Raw genomic sequence first — 12607 nt, forward strand, 5'->3', positions numbered from 1 at the left:
ATGGGTATCACTGTCCCCCACTGTAATCCATGGTGTCCCTATGTGTCCCAATGACACCCTATGGGTCCCAGTGTCTCCCTATGGGTCACTATGTGTCCCTATGTGTCCCAATGTCCCCCCTATGGGTTGCTATGTGCCTCTATGGGTTCTCTATGGGGCTCTATGGGGTGCCTATGGAGCTCTATGGGGTTCTATGGGGCGTTCTGAGGTTTCTATGGGGTGTCTATGGAACGCTATGGTGTGTCTATGCGGCAAAATGAGTTTCTATGGGTGGCTATGGGAGCTCTATGGGGCACAATGGGTTGCCTACGGGGCTCTATGGGATGTCTATGGGGTTCTATGGCGCGGCTATATGTCCTTATGTGGCGTCTATGTGGCACTCTGTTGTGCTATGGGGTGCTGTGAGGCACTATGGGGTGCTATGGGGCTCTATGGAGCAGTATAGGGTGTCTATGGGTCCCTATGTGGTGCAATGGGGCGCTGTGGGGCACAAGGGAGTGTCTATGAGGCTCCAACGGCTGCTATGGGGCACTGTGGAGTAGCTATGGGATGATTTGGGGTCTCTTTGTGCCCCTATGGGGCGCTATGTGTCACTATGTGGTGTCTATGGGGCTCTATGGGGTGGCTATGCGGTGCTGTAGGGTGGCTATGGGGTGCTTTGGGGTATCCTTGGGTTCCTATGGGGCGCTAAGGGTGACTATGGGGTGCTATGGTTCTCTATGGGGCTCTATGGGGTGCCTATGGAGCTCTATGGGGTTCTATGGGGCGTTCTGAGGTTTCTATGGGGTGTCTATGGAACGCTATGGCGTGTCTATGCGGCAAAATGAGTTTCTATGGGTGGCTATGGGAGATCTATGGGGCACAATGGGTTACCTATGGGGCTCTATGGGATGTCTATGGGGCTCTATGGCGCGGCTATATATCCTTATGTGGTGTCTATGTGGCACTATGTTGTGCTATGGGGTGCTGTGAGGCACTATGGGGTGCTATGGGGCTCTATGGAGCAGTATGCTGTGTCTATGGGTCCCTATGGGGTGCAATGGGGTGCTGTGGGGCACAATGGAGTGTCTATGAGGCTCCATGGGCTGCTATGGGGCACTATGGAGTAGCTATGGGGTGCTATGGGGTCTCTTTGGGCCCCTATGGGTCATTATGGGGTGTCTATGGGGCTCTATGGGGTATCTTTGTGTTCCTATGGGGCGCTATGGGTGACTATGGGGTCGCTACGGGTTTCTTTGAGGCACTATGGGTCTCAATGGGGTCTCTATGGGTCTCAATTTATCCTTATGGCTCCCAATGACTGTCTATGGGTCTCTATGTGTCCCTATGGGTCCCAGTGTCTCTCTATGGGTCCCAATGTCTTCCTCTGGATCTCTAGGGGTCCCTATGGGTCCCAGTGTCTCTCTATGTCCCCCTGTCTAGGTGGTAACTATACAGATGGTAACAAAGATGGTAACAAATGTACAGAGGTTCTAAGCGAGAGAGAAACTCACCAGTGGTGATGCCTTCGCTGAGGAAGCTGGGGCGGTCTTCACTGCAGAGCGATGTCCAAGAGATGCTGCCTCACAGAATCACAGAATTCTCAAGGTTGGAAAAGGGCTGCCAGCTTTTGTAGGAGAATAGCATGGGAGACAGTTGTGAAGGCTTTGCTGAAGTCCAAGTAGAGCACATCAACAGCCTTTCTTTCCTTCATCCATCAGATGGGTCACAGGATCGTAGAAGGAGATCAGATTGGTCAAGCAGGAGCTGCCCTTCACGAACCCATGCTGGCTAGGTCTGATCTCCTGCTCATCCCACACCTGCCGCATCTGTCATCTCCCTCAAGACAATTCGTTCCATTCCCTTCCCTGGCACCGAGGTCAGGCTAACAGGCCTGGAGTTGCCTGGATCCTCCTGACAACCTTGCTTGGAAATGGGAGTCACGTTGGCAAGCCTCCAGTCTTCTGGGACCTCACCCGGTAACAGGGAGCTCGGAAAGATAATGGAAAGCGGCTCGAGTGAGGGTCAGCCCTTAAATGAGGTCTCAGAGGAGGTGGAGTCGAGCTCCAGCCCTCCCGGGAGCACAGCTCCATTACTCTCACCTGTGCTCCCGCAGCTGACCCCACACTTGCCTCAGCTGATTAATCAGAGGTTCAGGCTGTGATTACCAATCTCCCATACAGCCCCTATGGGTCCCAATGTTTCCCTATGGGTCTCTAGCTGTCCCTATAGGTCTCTATGGGGTTATTATGCCTCTAAATGGGTCCCTATGTGTCTCTATGTTTCTCTATGGGGTCCCTATGTGTCCCAATGTCCCCCTATGGATCTCTATGTATCCATATGGGTCCCAGTGACTCCCTTTGGGTCACTAATGAGTCACTATGTGTCCCAACGTCTCCCCTGTGGGTTGCTATGTGCCTCTGTGGGGTCTCTTATGGCTATCTCTGGACCAAAATGTATTCCTATGGGTACCTATGGGTTTCAATGTGGTCCCTATGTGCCTCTATGGGGTCTCGTATGGGTCTCAGCTGTGTCCCTATGTGTTTCTATGGGTCTCACTGTCCCCCACTGTAATCCATGGGATCCCTATGTGTCCCAATGTCCCCCTATGGGTCACTATGTGTCCCTATGTGTCCCAATGTCCCCCCTATGGGTTGCTATGTGTGACTATGGGGTCTCTATGGGGTCTCTATGGGGTCTCATGGATATCTCTGGGGCCAAATGTCTTCCTATGGGTATCTATGGGTTTCAATGCAGTCCCTATGTGCCTCTATGGGGTCTCTTATGGGTCTCAGCGAGGTCCCTATGTGTCTCTATGTGTCTCACTGTCCCCCACTGAAATCCATGAGGTCCCTATGTGTCCCAATGTCCCCCTATTGGTCCCAGTGTCAGCCTATGTGTCACAATGTGTCCCTATGTGTCCCAATGTCCCTCCTATGTGTTGCTAAGTGTCTCCATGGGGTCTCTTATGAGTATCTCTGGGCCAAAATATCTACCTATTGGTATCCATAGGTTACATTACGTCCCTATGTGCCTCTTTGGGGTCTCTTAAGGGTTACAGCGGAGTCCCTATGTGTCTCTATGGGTCTCACTGTCCCCCACTATGTTCCATGGGGTCCCTATGTGTCCCAATATACCCCTATAGGTCCCAGTGTCTCCCTATGGGTCACTATGTGTTCCTAAGTGCCGAATGTCCCCCCTATGTGTCCCAATGGCCCCCTTTGGGGTTTCTATGGGGATTCTTATTGGTATCTCTGGGCCCAAATGTCTTCCTATGGGTATCTATGGGTTTCAATGAGGTCCCTATGTGCCTCTATGGGGTCTCTTATGGGTATCAGTGGAGCCCCTATGTTTGTCTACGGGTCTCACTGTTCCCCACTGTAATCCATGGGGTCCCTCTGTGTCCCAATGTCCACACTATGGGTTGCTATGTACCTCTATGGGGTCTCTATGTGGTCTCTTATTTGTATCTATGGGCTTAAATGTCCTCCTATGGGTATCTATGGGTTTCAATGTGGTCCCTATGTGCCTCTATGGGGTCTCTTATGGGTCTCAGCAGAGTCTCTATGTGTCTCTATGGGTATCACTGTCCCCCACTGTAATCCATGGTGTCCCTATGTGCCCCAATGTCACCCTATGGTTCCCAGTGTCTCCCTATGGGTCACTATGTGTCCCTATGTGTTCCAATGTCCCCCCTATGGGTTGCTATGTGCCTCTATGGGTTCTCTATGGGGCTCTATGGGGTGCCTATGGAGCTCTATGGGGTTCTATGGGGCGTTCTGAGGTTTCTATGGGGTGTCTATGGAACGCTATGGTGTGTCTATGCGGCAAAATGAGTTTCTATGGGTGGCTATGGGAGCTCTATGGGGCACAATGGGTTGCCTACAGGGCTCTATGGGATGTCTATGGGGTTCTATGGCGCGGCTATATGTCCTTATGTGGTGTCTATGTGGCACTATGTTGTGCTATGGGGTGCTGTGAGGCACTATGGGGTGCTATGGGGCTCTATGGAGCAGTATAGGGTGTCTATGGGTCCCTATGGGGTGCAATGGGGCGCTGTGGGGCACAAGGGAGTGTCTATGAGGCTCCAACGGCTGCTATGGGGCACTGTGGAGTAGCTATGGGATGATTTGGGGTCTCTTTGTGCCCCTATGGGGCGCTATGTGTCACTATGTGGTGTCTATGGGGCTCTATGGGGTGGCTATGCGGTGCTGTAGGGTGGCTATGGGGTGCTTTGGGGTATCCTTGGGTTCCTATGGGGCGCTATGGGTGACTATGGGGTGCTATGGTTTGCTATGGGGCTCTATGCGGAAGAATGGGTTGTCTATGGGGCGCTATGAGGTCCCTATAGGGCTCTATGTGGAGTCTCTGGGGTGTCTTTGGGGATCTATGGGTTGTCTGTGGGGCTCTATGGGGTCTGCATGGGGTCTGTATGGGGTTCAGTGGGTTTCTATGGGGCTCTATGGGGTGTCTACAGGCACTATGGGGCGATATGGGGTGTCTATGTGGTTCAATTGGGCTCTATGGTGTGGCTGTAGAGCCTTATGTGGTGTCTATGGGGCACTGTGGGCTGCTTTGGGGTGCTGTGGGGAACTATGGGGTGTCTATGGGGCTCTATGGAGCAGTATGCTGTGTCTATGTGTCCCTATGGGGTGCAATGGGGTGCTGTGGGGCACAATGGAGTGTCTATGAGGCTCCATGGGCTGCTATGGGGCACTATGGAGTAGCTATGGGGTGCTATGGGGTCTCTTTGGGCCCCTATGGGTCACTATGGGGTGTCTATGGGGCTCTATGGGGTATCTTTGTGTTCCTATGGGGCGCTATGGGTGACTATGGGGTCGCTATGGGTTTCTTTGAGGCACTATGGGTCTCAATGGGGTCTCTATGGGTCTCAATTTATCCTTATGGCTCCCAATGACTGTCTATGGGTCTCTATGTGTCCCTATGGGTCCCAGTGTCTCTCTATGGGTCCCAATGTCTTCCTCTGGATCTCTAGGGGTCCCTATGGGTCCCAGTGTCTCTCTATGTCCCCCTGTCTAGGTGGTAACTATACAGATGGTAACAAAGATGGTAACAAATGTACAGAGGTTCTAAGCGAGAGAGAAACTCACCAGTGGTGATGCCTTCGCTGAGGAAGCTGGGGCGGTCTTCACTGCAGAGCGATGTCCAAGAGATGCTGCCTCACAGAATCACAGAATTCTCAAGGTTGGAAAAGGGCTGCCAGCTTTTGTAGGAGAATAGCATGGGAGACAGTTGTGAAGGCTTTGCTGAAGTCCAAGTAGAGCACATCAACAGCCTTTCTTTCTTTCCTTCATCCATCAGATGGGTCACAGGATCGTAGAAGGAGATCAGATTGGTCAAGCAGGAGCTGCCCTTCACGAACCCATGCTGGCTAGGTCTGATCTCCTGCTCATCCCACACCTGCCGCATCTGTCATCTCCCTCAAGACAATTCGTTCCATTCCCTTCCCTGGCACCGAGGTCAGGCTAACAGGCCTGGAGTTGCCCGGATCCTCCTGACAACCTTGCTTGGAAATGGGAGTCACGTTGGCAAGCCTCCAGTCTTCTGGGACCTCACCCGGTAACAGGGAGCTCGGAAAGATAATGGAAAGCGGCTCGAGTGAGGGTCAGCCCTTAAATGAGGTCTCAGAGGAGGTGGAGTCGAGCTCCAGCCCTCCCGGCAGCACAGCTCCATTACTCTCACCTGTGCTCCCGCAGCTGACCCCACACTTGCCTCAGCTGATTAATCAGAGGTTCAGGCTGTGATTACCAATCTCCCACACAGCCCCTTTGGGTCCCAATGTTTCTCTTTGGGTCTCTAGCTGTCCCTATAGGTCTCTATGGGGTTATTATGCCTCTAAATGGGTCCCTATGTGTATCTATGTTTCTCTATGGGGTCCCTATGTGTCCCAATGTCCCCCTATGGATCTCTATGTATCCATATGGGTCCCAGTGACTCCCTTTGGGTCACTAATGAGTCACTATGTGTCCCAACGTCTCCCCTGTGGGTTGCTATGTGCCTCTGTGGGGTCTCTTATGGGTATCTCTGGACCCAAATGTATTCCTATGGGTACCTATGGGTTTCAATGTGGTCCCTATGTGCCTCTATGGGGTCTCATATGGGTCTCAGCTGTGTCCCTATGTGTTTCTATGGGTCTCACTGTCCCCCACTGTAATCCATGGGATCCCTATGTGTCCCAATGTCCCCCTATGGGTCACTATGTGTCCCTATGTGTCCCAATGTCCCCCCTATGGGTTGCTATGTGCGACTATGGGGTCTCTATGGGGTCTCTATGGGGTCTCATGGATATCTCTGGGCCCAAATGTCTTCCTATGGGTATCTATGGGTTTCAATGCAGTCCCTATCTGACTCTATGGGGTCTCTTATGGGTCTCGGCGAGGTCCCTATGTGTCTCTATGGGTCTCACTGTCCCACAATGAAATCCATGAGGTCCCTATGTGTCCCAATGTCCCCCGTATTGGTCCCAGTGTCAGCCTATGGGTCACAATGTGTCCCTATGTGTCCCAATGTCCCTCCTATGTGTTGCTAAGTGTCTCCATGGGGTCTCTTATGAGTATCTCTGGGCCAAAATATCTACCTATTGGTATCCATAGGTTACATTAGGTCCCTATGTGCCTCTATGGGGTCTCTTAAGGGTTACAGCGGAGTCCCTATGTGTCTCTATGGGTCTCACTGTCCCCCACTATGTTCCATGGGGTCCCTATGTGTCCCAATATACCCCTATGGGTCCCAGTGTCTCCCTATGGGTCACTATGTGTCTCTATGTGTCCCAATATCCCCCCTATGGGTAGCTATGTGCCTCTATGGGGTCTCTTATTCGTATCAATGGGCTTAAATGTCCTCCTATGGGTATCTATGGGTTTCAGTGTGGTCCCTATGTGCCTCTATGGGGTCTCTTATGGGTCTCAGCAGAGTCTCTGTGTGTCTCTACGGGTATCACTGTCCCCCACTGTAATCCATGGTGTCCCTATGTGTCCCAATGTCACCTTATGGGTCCCAGTGTCTCCCTAAGGGTCACTATGTGTCCATATGTGTCCCAATGTCCCCCCTATGGGTTGCTATGTGCCTCTATGGGTTCTCTATGGGGCTCTATGGGGTGCCTATGGAGCTCTATGGGGTTCTATGGGGCATTCTGAGGTTTCTATGGGGTGTCTATGGAACGCTATGGTGTGTCTATGTGGCAAAATGAGTTTCTATGGGTGGCTATGGGAGCTCTATGGGGCACAATGGGTTGCCTACGGGGCTCTATGGGATGTCTATGGGGCTCTATGGTGCGGCTATATGTCCTTATGTGGTGTCTATGTGGCACTATGTTGTGCTATGGGGTGCTGTGAGGCACTATGGGGTGCTATGGGGCTCTATGGAGCAGTATAGGGTGTCTATGGGTCCCTATGTGGTGCAATGGGGCGCTGTGGGGCACAAGGGAGTGTCTATGAGGCTCCATGGGCTGCTATGGGGCACTGTGGAGTAGCTATGGGATGATTTGGGGTCTCTTTGTGCCCCTATGGTGCGCTATGTGTCACTATGTGGTGTCTATGGGGCTCTATGGGGTGGCTATGCGGTGCTGTAGGGTGGCTATTGGGTGCTTTGGGGTATCCTTGGATTCCTATGGGGCGCTATGGGTGACTATGGGGTGCTATGGTTTGCTATGGGGCTCTATGCGGAAGAATGGGTTGTCTATGGGGCGCTATGGGGTCCCTATGGGGCTCTATGGGGAGTCTATGGGGTGTCTTTGGGGATCTATGGGTTGTCTGTGGGGCTCTATGGGGTCTGCATGGGGTCTGTATGGGGTTCAGTGGGTCTCTATGGGGCTCTATGGGGTGTCTACAGGCACTATGGGGCGATATGGGGTGTCTATGTGGTTCAATTGGGCTCTATGGTGTGGCTGTAGGGCCTTATGTGGTGTCTATGGGGAACTGTGGGCTGCTATGGGGTGCTGTGGGGAACTAAGGGGTGTCTATGGGGCTCTATGGAGCAGTATGCTGTGTCTATGGGTCCCTATGGGGTGCAATGGGGTGCTGTGGGGCACAATGGAGTGTCTATGAGGCTCCATGGGCTGCTATGGGGCACTATGGAGTAGCTATGGGGTGCTATGGGGTCTCTTTGGGCCCCTATGGGTCGCTATGGGGTGTCTATGGGGCTCCATGGGGTATCTTTGTGTTCCTATGGGGCGCTATGGGTGACTATGGGGTCGCTATGGGTTTCTTTGAGGAAGTGCCAACTCCTGCCCAACGTGTGATATCTCCTGCACCACAAGTTCCAAGACTTGCCCCACAAGTTCCACCTACCATCCCACAAGTTCCACCTTCTGCCCCACAAGTGCCACCTCCTGCCCCACAAGTGCCACCTCCCGACCCACAAGTGCCACCTCCTGCCGTGCAAGTGCCAGCTCCTGCTCCACATGTGCCACCTCTCGCCCCACAAGTTCCAGCTCCTGCCCCATAAGTGCCACCTCCCTCTCCACAAATTCCACCTCCCGCCCACAAGTGCCACATCGCTCCCCACAAGTGCCACCTCCTGCCCCACTAGTGCCACCTCCCGCCCCACAAGTGCAAACTCCAGCCCCACAAGTGCAACCTCCCACCCCACAAGTACCAAATCCTGCCCCACAACTTCCACCTCCTGCCCCAGAAGTGCCATCTCCTACCCCACATGTGTCACCTCCTGCCCCACATCATCCACCTCCAAACCCATAAGTGCCACCTCCTGCACAACAAGTGCCATTTCCTGCCCCACAAGTGCCATTTCCCCCCCCACATGTGCCAACTCCTGCCTTACAAGTTTCACCTCCCACCCCACAAATTCCACCTCCCACCCCACAAGTTCCACCTCCTGCCCCAAAAGTGCCACCTCCCGCCCCACAAGCGCCACCAACCTCTCCACAAACTCCACCTCCCACGCACAAGTGCCAAATATTGCCCCAGAAGTGTCACCTCCTGCCCACAAGTGCCACCTTCCGCCCCACAAGAGCCATCTCACGCCCCACAACTTCCACCTCCCGCCCCACAACTTTACCTCCCGCCCCACAAATGCCACCTCCTGCCCTACAAGTGCCATCTCAGGCCCCACAAGTGCCCCCTCCCGCTCCACAAGTGCCACGTCCTGCCCCACAAGTGCCATCTCCCGCCCCACAAGGGCCAAATCCTGCCACGCAACATCCACCTCCTGCCCCACATCATCCACCTCCCACCCACAAGTGCCACCTCCTGCCGCACAACTGCCAATTCCAGCCCTAAAAGTGCCAGCTCATGCTTCACAATTGCCAGCTCCTGCCCCACATCATCCAACTCCTGCCCCACAAGTGCCACCTCCTATCCCACATTTGCCAACTCCTGCCCCACAAGTGCCATTTCCTGCACCACATTTGCCACCTCCTGCCCCACAAGTGCCACCTCCTTCCCCACAAGTGCCACCTCCCACCCCACAAGTTTAACCTCCAGACACACAAGTGCCATCTCCCGCCCCACAAGTGCCATCTCCCGCCCCACAAGTGCCAAATCCTGACGTGCAACTTCCACCTCCTGCTCCACAACTGCCATCTCCTGCCCCACAAGTGCCACCTCCCGCCACACAAGTGCCACCTCCCGCCCCTCTATAGCCACCTCCTGCCCCACAAGTTACACCTCTTGCCCCACAAGTTACACCTCTTGCCCCACAACGTCGACCCCCGCCCCACAAGTGCCGGCTCCTGCCCCACAAGTGCCAACTCCTGCCCCACAAGTGCCATTTCCTGCACAACATTTGCCGCGTCCTGCCCCACAAGTGCCGGCTCCTGCCCCACAAGTGCTACCTCTCGCCCCACAACCTCAACCTCCAGCCACACAAGTGCCACCTCCCGCCCCACAAGTGCCACCTCCCGCCCCACTACTTCCACGTCACACCCCAAATCTTCTTACCTTCCACCCCACAAGTGCCACCTCCTGCCCCAAACCTTCAACCTACTGCCCCACAACTGCCACTTCCCACCCAGCAATTGCCACCCCCCGCCCCACAAGTGCCTCCTCCCACCCCACAAGTGCCATCCCTTACCCCACAAGTGCAAACTCCTGCCCCACATCATCCACCAACCGCCCCACAAGTGCCACCTCCTGCACCACAAGTGCCACCTCCCGACCCACAACTTCCAGCTCCCGCCCCAATAGTGCCAGCTCCCGGCCCACAATTGCCACCTCCTGCCCCACAACTTCCATCACCCACTCCACAAGTGTCACCTACTGCACAACAAATACCATCTCCTGCCCCATAAGTGCCATCTCCTGCCCCACAGGTGCCACCTACTGTTCCACATCATCCACCTCCTTCCCCACATCATCCACCTCCTGTTCCACAAATGTCACCTCCTGACCCACAACTTCCACATCCTGCCCCACAAGTGCCACCTCTTGCCCCACATAATCCACGTCCTGCTCCAAAATTGCCACCTCCTGCCCCACAAGTGCCACCTCCCACCCCACAAGTGCCACCTCCAGCCCCACCAGTTCCACCGCCCGCCCCACAAGTACCACCTCCTGACCCACAAGTGCCACTACGTGACCCACAATTGCCACCTCCCGTCTCACAATTGCAACTCTCGCCCAACAAGTGCCACCTCCTGCCCCACAATTGCCACCACCCCCCCAACAAGTGCCACCTCCCGCCCCACAAGTACCACATCCCACCCCACAAGTGCAACCTCCTGCCCCACAAGTGCCAACTCTCGCCCCACAACATCCACCTCACGCTCCAAAAGTGCCACCTCCTGCCCCACAAGTGCTACTTCCTGCCTTACAAGTGCCACTTCCCGCTGCACAAGTGACACCTCCAGCCCCACAGCTGCCACAACCCGCCCCACAACTTCCACATCCCGCCTCACAACTGCAAGCTCCTGCCCCACAATTGCCACCTCCTACCACACAAGTGCCAACTCCTGCCCCACAAGTGCCACCTCATGTCCCTCAATTTTCACCTTATGCCCCAAAAGTGCCACCTCCCGCCCCACAAGTGCAACATCTCGCCCCACTAGTGCCACGTCCCGGCCCAAAATTGCTACCTCCTGCCCCACATCATCCACCTCCTGTTCCACAAATGTCACCTCCTGACCCACAACTTCCACCTCCTGCCCCACAAGTGCCACCTTCTGCCTCACAAGTGCCACCCCTTGCCCCACAAGTGCCACATCCCACCGCACAATTTCCACCTCTTGTTACACAAGTCCCACTTCCCGCCCAACAACAGCCTCCTCCTGCCCCACAAATGCCACCTCCCGCTCCACAACTTCCACCTCCCACCCCACAAGTGCCACGTCCTTCCCAATTGCCACGTCCTGTCCCACAAGTGCCACCTCCTGCCGTACAAGTGCCACCCTCTGCCCCACAATTGCCACTTCTTGCCCCACAACTTCCACCTCCCACCCCATAACTTCCACCTCCCGTCCCACAGCTTCCACATCCTGCCCCACAAGTGCCCGATCCTGCCCCAGAAGTAACACCACCTGACCCACAAGTGCCAACTCCTGCCCCACAAGTGCCATCTCGCATCCCACAAGTGCCACATCCCGCCCCACAAGTGCTACCTCCTGCCCCACAAGTGCCAATTCCTGCTTCACAAGTGCCAGCTCATGCTTCACAAATGCCAGCTCCTGCCCCACATCATCAACTTCCTGCCCCACAAGTGTCACCTCCAACCCCACAAAGACAGCCTCCTGCCCCACATCATCCACCTCCTGCCCCACAAGTGCCAATTCCTGCCCCACAAGTGCCAGCTCATGCCCCACAAGTGCCAGCTCCTGCCCCACAAGTGCAACCTCCTGCCCCACAAGTACCAACTCCTGCCCCACAAGTGCCACCTACCACCCCACAAATTCCAACTCCTGCCCCACAACTTCCACCTCCCACCCCACAAGTGCCACCTCCTGCCCCACAAGTTCCAACTCTCATCTAACAAGTGCCACCTCCTGCCCAACATTTACCACCTCCCGCTCCACAAGTGCCACCTCCTTCCCAACAAGTGCCATTTCTGACCCCACATGTTCCAACTCCTGCCCCACATGTTCCAACTCCTGCCCCACAAGTACCACCTCCTGTCCCACATTTACCAACTCCTGCCCCACAAGTGCCATTTCCTGCCCCACATCTGTTGCATACCACCCCACAAATTCCACCTCCCGCCACACAAGTGCCACCTCCCGCTTCACAACTTCCACATCCTGCCCTACAAGTGCCACCTCCCGCCATAAAATGCCACCTTCCGTCCCTCTATCACCACCTCCTGCCCCACAAGTTACACCCCCACCCCACAGGTACCACCACCTGCCCCACAAGTACCACCTACTGCCCCACAAGTGCCAACACCTGCCCCACAAGTGCCACCTCCTGCCCCACAAGTGCCAACACCTGCCCCAAAAGTGCCACCTCCTGCCCCACAAGTGCCAACACCTGCCCCACAAGTGCCACCTCCTGCCCCACAAGTGTCAACTTATGCTCCACAAATGCCACCTCCTGCCCCACAAGTGCCAAATACATCCCCACAACTTCCACCTTCTGCCCCACTAGTGCCAACTCCAATTCCACAAGTGCCACCTCCAGCCCTACAACTGCCGCTTCCAGCCCCACAAGTGCCACCTCCCGCC

Source organism: Coturnix japonica, chromosome 20 (genome assembly GCF_054131305.1).
Source record: "Coturnix japonica strain WE chromosome 20, WE-NBRP24, whole genome shotgun sequence".
Classification (NCBI taxonomy): Eukaryota; Metazoa; Chordata; class Aves; order Galliformes; family Phasianidae; genus Coturnix; species Coturnix japonica.